Source organism: Papio anubis, chromosome 16, assembly GCF_008728515.1.
Source record: "Papio anubis isolate 15944 chromosome 16, Panubis1.0, whole genome shotgun sequence".
NCBI lineage: Eukaryota > Metazoa > Chordata > Mammalia > Primates > Cercopithecidae > Papio > Papio anubis.
In genome coordinates this window covers 6731673-6742206 of record NC_044991.1, presented here as the reverse complement: position 1 = coordinate 6742206, position 10534 = coordinate 6731673, and positions in this window count along the sequence as shown.

Below are 10534 nucleotides of genomic sequence, written 5' to 3'. Positions count from 1 at the left end.
GGACTCCATCCTCCTGGAGGGGGAAAATAAAGCTTCCTGGCTTGGAAGACAAGGAGGAGGGGACAGGGACTGAGCGCAGAGCCCTCTCAGGGCCCGGAGACAGCAACAAGCCGGGGAGAAGGTTGCCTGGGAGTGTTGTCTCCAGCACCCTCTGGGTACCCATCATGGGTAGGGGTGGGCTGGGTGGGGGGCACTCCAGGTAACCAGCCAAGGGCTGTATGGACAGAACACCCCTGGAGCCTTGGTTGCCAAGAGACAGGGCTTCCAGGTGGGGGGGGGTGCCAAGCCTGGCATTGGCCAGGGTGCTGGAAAAGCCATAGTGTGGCCTGGTGGCCCAGTGAGCAGGTAGAGGAGGCCACAGGACAGATAAAGGCAGCTAAGGAGTGGGAGCAGGAACCAGAGCCTTGTCACCCTGCCATCACCTTGTCATCAAGCCCATGAGGACCTGTCACCCTGCAGGACAGACACCTGAGAGGGGCTTTTTTTTTTTTGAGACACAGTCTTGTTCTGTCACCCAGGCTGGAGTACAGTAGCACGGTTTCAGCTCACTGCAACCTCCACTTCCAGGGTTCAAGTGATTCTCCTGCCTCAACCTCTCAAGTAGCAGTGATTACAAGCACTGATTACTGTCACCAGGCCTGGCTAACTTTTGTATTTTTATTACAGATGGGATTTCACCATGTTGGACAGGCTGGTCTCGAACTCCTGATCTCCAGTGATCCACCTGCCTCCACCTCCCAAAGTGCTGAGATTCCAGGTGTGAACCACTGTGCCTGGTTGAGAGAGGCTCTTGATGCCTTCTCACTCACCCTTGGCTGGTGGCCACCTCCCACCAATTCTTCCTCCTCAGTCCTGAATCGATCTTTGCTCCACAGTCCAGCCACCCTCCCTCTCGCTGTGAGTGCCTGCTGGTGGTGTAGTCTTCCAGCTGGACCACCTCCGTCTCTCCCCCATTTCCCCAGTGGATTATCTGGGGACCATCATCCCCACATTGCTCCAAACCTGCCAATCCTCTACTCCTGCTGAGCCCCCTCCAGCCCTGACTCTCCCACCAGCATCATTAACAACCCCCTGCCCCACAACCTCTGCTTCTGCAGCCCTTCTGCCAGGAAGCTGCTTCACCACTGGGATCTCTCCTGTAGGCATCCTCCTTGCCCCTCTCCTCTGCTTCCAGACTGCCCCCTTCCCTCTTCCTGCAACCCACCCCCTGCTTTGACCCACATGCCCACTGCACCATCCACACCTGTCCCCATGGTTGACAACATCCTTTGGTGACCTCATCCCCTGGCTCCTTGCCTTTCTTTCTGTCCCTTTCCTGTCCCCATTCATGGAGACCTCAGCATCCACATCCCAGCCTCTCAGGCCTTGAGTTCTTAGATGACCTTGCCCTCCAACCCACCCACTCCCACCCACCTTCGTGTCATACCTTCACTTGGTCACCACCAGTAACTCCTCTGCCCTCAGGATCTCATTACCATCCTCCCTCCAAGGACCCCCAGCTCTTCCTCTACAGGAAAACTTTTCCCCTATCCATTTAGGTTCTATAATCAAGGGTCTGCAAATTAACTGACAATAGACAGATGAGCAGGAGAAAAGACAAAGTTTATCCACATATGCACAAAGGAGTTACTCGGTAGTGAACACCCACAGGTTAAGGTTTATATACCAGCTTAACCAAGCATGGCAGGGCTGGGAGAAGTTTGGAACTTCAGTGAGGAAATATGGAAGGTTCCATGTTCTGGTAAGATTTCAAATGTTTTCACTTTAAAATCATCTTTTTACCCAAACTGTGAGCCCTTCACCACAGATGCTCCAGCCCCTCTGACACCCCAAGTCACTGGCCTTACAGGACTCCTACAACCCACAGCCCCCCAAAAGCCCTCCCCTCCCTCCTTCCTCAGCTTACATTCATAGCCCCCCATGACACCCTTTCCCCTGCAAACACCTTCAACTCTTCCATCCCCCTTTCCCTCAGTCATGCTACCTGCAAAAAATCCTAGCCCCTTCCAAGTATTCCTGCTGTCTTGAGAACAGGTGGAAGTTGCTGGAGAAAATAACACAACCCTGTGGGCTCTCCTTAGTGTGTGACCACTGATCTCATGGGGCCCCTCAGCGCTGGTGGACAACCCCACTACACTTCTTGGGTAAATCTGACCTTTCTCCTTTCACCTTCTCCACCCTCCCTATGTCCCTAGCACCCTCCTCTTCATCTGCTGACCTGGTGACCTTATGCCATGCTTTACAGAGAAAACAGATACAATCTCATCTCTTGTTTAAAACAGGCCTCTGTGTTCATACCCAGGCCTCAGCCCTCTCAGTCACAATGGATGATTGCTTCCTGGCCTCCGTGCTAGCCCTTGGGCACGTTCCTCCTCCCACTGTGCTCCTCTTCCCTAAAGACTGGAGCCAGCAAGAGCTGTTTATCTTTTGTATAATCCAGCTCTTCATCTCTCCCTGGTCTCCTGGTCCCTCCTAGCTCTCCCCATCCCTCCTTGGTCTCTCCATCCCTTCCAGGTCTCCCCATTCCTCCCTGGTCTCCCCATCTGCATACAAACCCACTTTAATGCCTCCACCTTTTAAAAATCCCTCTAATGACCCCATCTCTCCCTCAAACTTCTGCTCATCTCCCTCCTCCCCTTCACAGGAAACAGAGCCAATGCCCTGACAGTCTTTAGTAGAGACAGGGTTTCTCCATGTTGGCCAGGCTGGTCTCCAACTCCTGACCTCAGGTGATCCACCTGCCTTGGTCTCCCAAAGTGCTGGGATCACAGGTGTGAGTCACTGTGCCTGACCAAATCTCAGGTATTTTTTTTATGGGCTTGCAAATGGCATAACACAGCCTCAACTCCATCCACTTCTCCCCATCTCCAGCTCTGCCCCACTAGTCCAAGCTGCCACCTCTCTGGGCTCCTGCAGTACCCACTATGTGGTCCTCCTGCTACCAGTTCCACCTCCAGAGCCCCTTCTTCACAACCCACAAGCCCAGCTTCTTCACTCTTCACTTATTCACATGAGCAATGCGGTGGAACCTTGCAAAATTCTCTGGAGATCTATTTTGTTCATTTGTTGTCTTTTATTTTTTTCCCACAATCCATACACACACACACACACACACACACACACATATATATATTTTAAGACACAGTCTCTCTCTGTCACCAGGCTGGAGTACAGTGGTATGATCTCGGCTCACTGCAACCTCCGACTCCCTGGTTTAAGCGATTCTCCTGTCTCAGCCTCCCAAGTAGCTGGGACTACATGTGCATGCCACCACGCCCAGCTAATTTTTGTATTTTTAGTAGAGACGGGGTTTCACCATGTTGACCAGGATGGTCTCGATCTCCTGACCTTGTGATCCACCCACCTCGGCCTCCCAAAATGCTGGGATGACAGGCCTGAGCCACCACACCTGACCTGGAAAGGGTATCATTTTAGTGTTCACTCATTCATTCATCACCTGTTGAGAGCTACTGTGGACTAGATTCAGGGATAGAAGTTGAGGACTCTGTACTGAGCAAGACAGACATGGTCTTCACTCTCCTGGAGCTTACAGCCAGGCAGAGAGTCAGCCAGAGAAAGCAATTACTCACATATTTTCTCTGCATCCAATGAATGAGTGCCGTGAAAGAAAAGTTCAGGGGCCAAAAGAGTTTTAATTGGAACTGAGCCAGCAGGGTGTCCTCCCTGAGGAAATGGCAATTTGGTGACAACCTGAGGCCCTGGGAAGTTAGAGAACCCAGAAATGGGGGAACCTGGGTCTCAGGGGCAGGCAGGGCTTAGGGGCTTCAAAGACCTTTGAACTTTACCTTGAGAGGAAAAAGGAGTAGGGAGGGACAATATTCGCCTTGCGCCTTGCATGGTAATCAATTACGCAGGGGCCAGGTTGGAGGTGGGCAAGCTCGAGGCAAGGAAACTCATTAAGAGGTTACTGTAGTAACCTGTAAGAAATGACACCTGCCAGGGACAGTGGCCTTGCAGCAGAGGAACACATGCCTCTGGGTTTATGTAGGATTTTCCAAGGGGTGCAGAGGCACAGGTAATGTTAAGGGAGTGGTTTCCCGAGTTCTTTCCTAAAACTGTCCTCCTGAGACCCTGCCTCTGTAGGAGACCCGCGGTCTGTCCTCTTTCTCCCCGTCCTTCAGCATTGTGCGTTTTCTCCACCACTCAGAAGAAAGGCCTTGCCAGAGGAATGTGGGGCTGGGATGGGCTAGGGAAGTGGCCATTTAGGTGCAAAACAAAAGGACAATGGAGGCACCAGGGTTGTGTTGGACTGTGTTGCCTGAATAACAAATCCTTTTGCAACTTAAGGGACTTCTAATGCTTTACCTTCCACAAAGCTGAGTGAGACCCTAAATGAGTTTGCAGCTGATAAATCATTAAAAATCTGGCCATTTGAGTATCACTTGAGCCCAGGAGTTCAAGACCAGCCTGGGCAACATGGCAAGATCCTGTCACTACAAAATGTTTAAAAATTAGTCAGGGATGGTGGCACGCACCTGTGGTCCCAGCTACTTGGGATGCTGGGGTGGGAAGATCTCTTGAGCCCGGGAGGTTGAGGCTGACGTGAGCTGGGATCACAACACTGCAGTCCAGCCTGGGCAACAGAGTGAGATCTTGTCTAAATAAATAAGTATATCATCATCATCATAATTTTTCTAGACAGATTTCTATGTCGTTTTTGGATAAAGGAGTGACCCTGCTATGACAAACTCTCATTCCCACTCTTTTTTTTTTTTTTTTATGTGAGTGGCTTCTTAGCATTTGCCTTATAAAAATTAAGTTATAAGCGTGAACCCGGGAGGCGGAGCTTGCAGCGAACCGAGATCGTGCCACCGCACTCCAGCCTGGGTGACAGAGCCAGACTCCGTCTCAAAAAAAAAAAAAGTTATAAATAGAATTAATACTGAGTTCTGTCTCATTCTAGTAAATAAGTAATGCTTGTGTATTGAGAATATTTGTGATGATAACTCAGTGCAGCAGGAATAAATGTTTTAACAGAACCTTTTGATCACAGAAAATTTAAATTTTTCTGTTTAGTTTTGTTATAGGACCACGATCTCTAAAAGCCTTTCAAGCATAAAAAGTTTATAAAATTCTGTAATAGAAGTGGATGGCAAAATGAGTTCGAGGACAAAAAAAAAAGTGATGAGAACATTTTTACTGTTGAAGATGAGCTTGTGTATTTTTAAATGTATACAGTAGGTTTCAAATTACTGGGGAATATTTAACATATAATATATTTAAAAGAGCGATTGAGTTTACACATACACACACACACACACACACACACACGAACCTGCATTCTTTGCAACTATTTACACTTACACTCACAAAGAAAAATTTTAGGTTGGAGGCAGTGGCTCATGCCTATAATCCCAATGCTTTGGGAGGCTGAGGTGAAAGGATCACTTAAGCCTGGGAGTTCAAGACCAGCCTAGGCAACATAGTGAGACCTCATCTCTAATAAAAAAGAAAAGAAAAGAAAAAAAATTAGATATTGACAGTGTTCAGAAAACACAACCCCAAAATATAGCACCTGGGTATGTTGAATATGTTGAGCTGAAGGAATTTGAGAAACAGCAGGTGCAGGAAGAACTCCCTAACCTCCTCCTTCTCCCCTGAAGCCATAAGATCCTCCAGTGAGAGGGGCCTTTCCTCTGCTCAGAGGGAAGGGGCACCCTCATCTCTGAAGATGGAATGATGTCAAAGGAATCAAACCAACAGTCTTGCTAAGCTTTCCCATTTCCCACCCTTGGCTCAGACCCCTTTGTCCACTGAGTTTCCCACGCCTCTCCACCCTACATCAAACCTGGCATCAGAACACTCAGCTTGTGTGTGTCTTTGGGTCTTTATTTCCTTATGAAGGCTCCCGAGTCATGGAAAACTTACAGTAAATAAACTGGTATGTTTTTCTCTTGTGAATCTAAATTTCATCAGTCCAAACTACAGGGCCCCAGCCAAGGAACCTAAGATGGTGCTATAGTTCGAATGGTTTTGGTCCCTCCAAAACTCATGTGGAAACTTAATCCCCAATGCAATGGTATTGGGAGGTGGGGCCTAATAGGGGTGTTTAGGTCTTGAGGGTGGAGCCTCACGGATGGATCAGTGTTGCTATAAAAAGAGGTCAAGGGAATGGTTTGTTCACTTTCAATGTTACACCGTGTGAGGATACAGTGTTCCTCCCACTCCCCCTTCCCACTTCCATCTTCTGCAGTGTGAGGACACAGCAAGAAGGCCCTCACCAGACACCAGATGCTGGTGCCTTGGTCCGTGTGAGGACACAGCAAGAAGACCCTCGCCAGACACCAGATGCTGGTGCCTTGGTCCGTGTGAGGACACAGCAAGAGGGCCTTCACCAGGCACCAGATGCTAGTGCCTTGATCCCAGACTTTCCAGCATCCAGACTGTGAGAAATACATTTTTGTTCTTTATAAATTACCCAATTCTTCATAAATTACAGCAGCACAAAATGGACAAAGATAGATGCATAGAAGAAAATTATCTTTTTCCTCCCCTATTTTTATTTTTTTTGAGATAGAGTCTCACTCTGTAGCCCAGGTTGGAATGCAGTGGCACAATCTCAGCTCACTGCAACCTCTGCCTCCCAGGTTCAAACGATCCTCCTGCCTCAACCTCCCAAGTAGCTAGGATTACAGCTGTGGCCACCATGCTTGGCTAATTTCTGTGTTTTTAGTAGAGATAGGGTTTCACCGTATTGGCCAGGCTGGTCTCAAACTCCTGACCTCAAGTGATTCACCCACTTTGGCCTCTCAAAGTTCTGGGATTACAGGCATGAGCCACCACACCCTGCCAATGAAAGTTTTGTATATTTATTTATTTAATTTTGTTGAGATGGTAGTCTTGCTCTGCCACCCAGGCTGGAGTGCAGTGGTATAATCTCAGATCACTGCAACCTTTGCCTCCTGGGTTCACGCCATTCTCCTGTCTCAACCTCCCCAGTAGCTGTGACTGCAGGCGCATGCCACCACACCCAGCTACTTTTTGTATTTTTAGTACAGAATGGGTTTCACCATGTTGGCCAAGTTGGTCTCAAACTCCTGACCTCAAGCAATCCACCCACGTTGGCTTCCCAAAGTGCTGGGATGATAGGCATGAGCCACTGCGCCTGACCTGCTCCCCTATAATATTGATTTTTAAATGCACAAGGGAATACACTATTTTTTTCCAGAGGTTTTGGGGGCCAGGAGCAAAATTCCTGGAGGCCCGATCCAGATGAGGATAGTGGCAGAGGAGGCGGAGAGAAGCAAATGTTTGGAGGGTCTTTAGGAGGTTGGTCACTATGGCCTGATGTCAGGTTGGATGTGGGGTGGGAGAGAATGAGGTGGACCAAAGAGGGTGCTTAGGTTACTGACTTAAGGACATTGGGAGGGGTCACTAAGATGGGGAAAATGGCAGAGTTGAAGGTTGGAGAAAGAAAGTGATGCTCTCCTAGCTGGGTGTGGTGGCTCACACACGCCTGTAATCCCAGCTCTCTGGGAGGCCGAGGACGCGGGCAGATTAGGAGTTCGAGACCAACCTGGTCAACACAGTGAAACCGCATCTCTACAAAAAATACAAAAACTAGCCAGGTGAATGGTGCACACCTGTAATCCCAGCTACTTGGAAGGTTGAGACAGGAGAATTGCTTGAACCTGGTGAGGCAGAGGTTGCAGTGAGCCAAGATTGTGCCACTGCACTCCAGCCTGGGTGACAGAGCGAGATTCCTTCTCAAAAAAATAAAGGAAGTTGATGCTCTCCCTCTCCCCTCTCAGTCATCCACGTGCCCAGCACTACCGGGTTTCAGCGGGAGTCAGAGAGATTTCCAGCTTCCTGCCGTGTTTGGCCCTGTGGTCAGCTGCCCTGCTGACCCTCAGTTTCCTTGGCTCCGTGATCCACTCTGCTCAGGAGACATCCAAAGGACCTTACAGCCCCAACATGGCCCCTGTAGGGCCTTTCCCCCTGTGACGACTTGCTGGTCCCATGGGGGCCATCTCCATAGCCTCCTCCCTTGTCCCTCTTCCCCCAAACCCATCTCCACTCTGGTGAACTCAGACCCAAGACTTTTGAGCAAGGCCTGCTAAAGTGGGGTAGGGAGGCTCCAGATATTCCAGAAAAAGCAGGGGCAAGTTGTCCGGGAGGTTGTAAGATACTGAGTTTGGTTCTGGATGTGTTAACCTGTTCGTGACCACAGCACATCCAGGAAGACAGCCAGGGACAGCAGACTCTATTAGAGTAAACCATGGGAAGGACTCAGCAGAAGTGCTGGCCAGGCACAGCCACTGTGGCTGCTAAACCCAGCTCTGTGGCCACAGATGCTCTGGACCTAGAGATGGCCCTCGTCACATGGTGGATGGAAGGCATGGAGTCCAGGCCTTGGCCAGTACTGACTCCATCACCCGGGCTAGCTAAAGGACAGTGTCTGTGTGGAGTATCCTGTGGGGGATGAAAAAGGCAGTGCCTACTGGGGACCATGCTGCCTGGGCAGGGGAGAGTCCATCATCATTGACAGATGGGAGGACGCTGGGCCCTAGCAATGTGACCTCTGGTGTGTGTCAGGGGGTGTCCATCTGACTTCACCATGCCCTGCTAATGTGAGCAATTCTCTTCCCCCAGAACCAGGACAGTTGGAGGGAAGGTGTGTAGGACAGGAAACTCCCTGGGTTTTATTCTGCGGACACAGCCAATCTGAGAAGCATCCCAGCCACAAGGACCAGTGCCGATGGGTGGGGACCTGAGGCCTGGATTGAGCTGGGGGGGAATTTGTTCACAGATGCAAGAAGGAACCACATGAATGGATGGACCCAACAAGGTCCATACATACAGCAGAATATTATTCAGCCCTAAAAAGGAAGGAAATTCTGACCCCTGATAAAACATGGGTGAACCTTGAGGACATGATGCTCTGAGAAATAAGCCAGACACAAAAGGACAAATGCTGTATGATTCCACTCATGGGGGCCCCTAGAGTAGTCAGATTCATAGAGATGGGACGGTGGTTGCCAGGGGCTAGGCGAAGGGGCATGGGGAGTTAGTGTTTAACAGGGGTTGTTGCAGTTTGGAAAGATGAGAAAGTTGTAGGGGTGGATGCTGCTGATGTTTGCACATGATGCGAATGTACTTAATGCAACTGAACTATACATTTAAAATGGTTAAAATGGCAAATTTTATGTCATATATATTTTACCACAATTTTAAAAGGAAAAAAAAGAGTGCATTGCAGCCAGAGCCAGGACACCGGGCCAAGGGTGGAGGTGCAGAGGTGAGGCGAGGCGGGCACTGGGCCCATCAGTGTTCCCCGCCTGTTGCTGCCAGCGTGGGTTGGGAAATGTTGGGCAAGGTGTGTGGAGGTGAAAGGTCCAGGTGCAGCCTGGGGCACTGGTAGGAGGACAGCAGCAGGCAAAGGGCTGCTCTCACATATGTTCTGTCCCCTACCCTGAATCTGGTTTCTATCCCCTTTTTGCCCATGGCTGGAATTAGCCAGTTCTCCCATTGGCAGAAATGTCTCTGTGAATGGATCAAGATGTCTGGCAGTTTGGTAGAGAAGCTGAAACCTCCCACAGAGTCAGTCCTCATGGTGCTGGGTTTGGTAACTGGGTAAGGGATGCCAGCTCTCATTTTGCCAGCGGTACAGGGAGAAGAGGTCAGGCTGACACTGTCTGGACGAAGTGTGCCCATACAGAGCTGGCATGGTCGGGGTGGCAATGATCTGTATTGTCAGCTTTAGAGAGGAAATAGACACTAGAGTTCGAGCACCTCCTTGCTCCCCTTCATGAATGTTGGGGTGACGTACCATCAATTCTTGTGATTCGTGGTGGTTACATTTATAAAGTCTCCACAGACACTGGATCAGCCAAGGCTGAGTCATTGCTCCTAGGGGACGGATAGGGTTAGGTTCCTTTCAGGCTCTGGGCACATTTTTGTCAACTGATGGATACATAACCTTGTTTTATGTGTGTTCCTGGTTAAAGACACCTTAATTGATAACCTGTTTTGTTTTTTTGTTTGCTTGTTTGTTTGAGACAGAGTGTAACTGTCGGCCAGGCTGGAGTACAATGGTATGATCTCTGCTCACCGCAAACTCTGCCTCCTGGGTTCAAGTGGTTCTCTCGCCCCAGCCTCCCAAGTAGCGGGGATTACAGGCATCATGCCCAGCCAGTTTTTGTTATTTTGTAGAGATGGGGTTTCACCATGTTGGCCAGGCTGGTCTCGAACTCCTCCTGGTCTCAGGTGATCCATCTGCCTTGGCCTCCCAACGTGCTGGGATTCCAGGCGTGAGCTACTCTGCCCGGCCGATAACCTGTATATTGTTGATTCATTAACCTTGAACCCACAGCAAACAGCACTAGAACTCATGCCTGAAGGAGCTTCTCTAAGGCATGAACTTTTTGTTTTTATCTGAGACAGGGTCTCCCAAAGTCTGATATTGAAAAGTGGTACTGCACGGGCGCAGTGGTTCACGCCTGTAATCCTAACACTTTGGGAGGCCGAGGCAGGAGGATCACCTGAGGTCAGGGGTTCAAGACCAGCCTGGCCA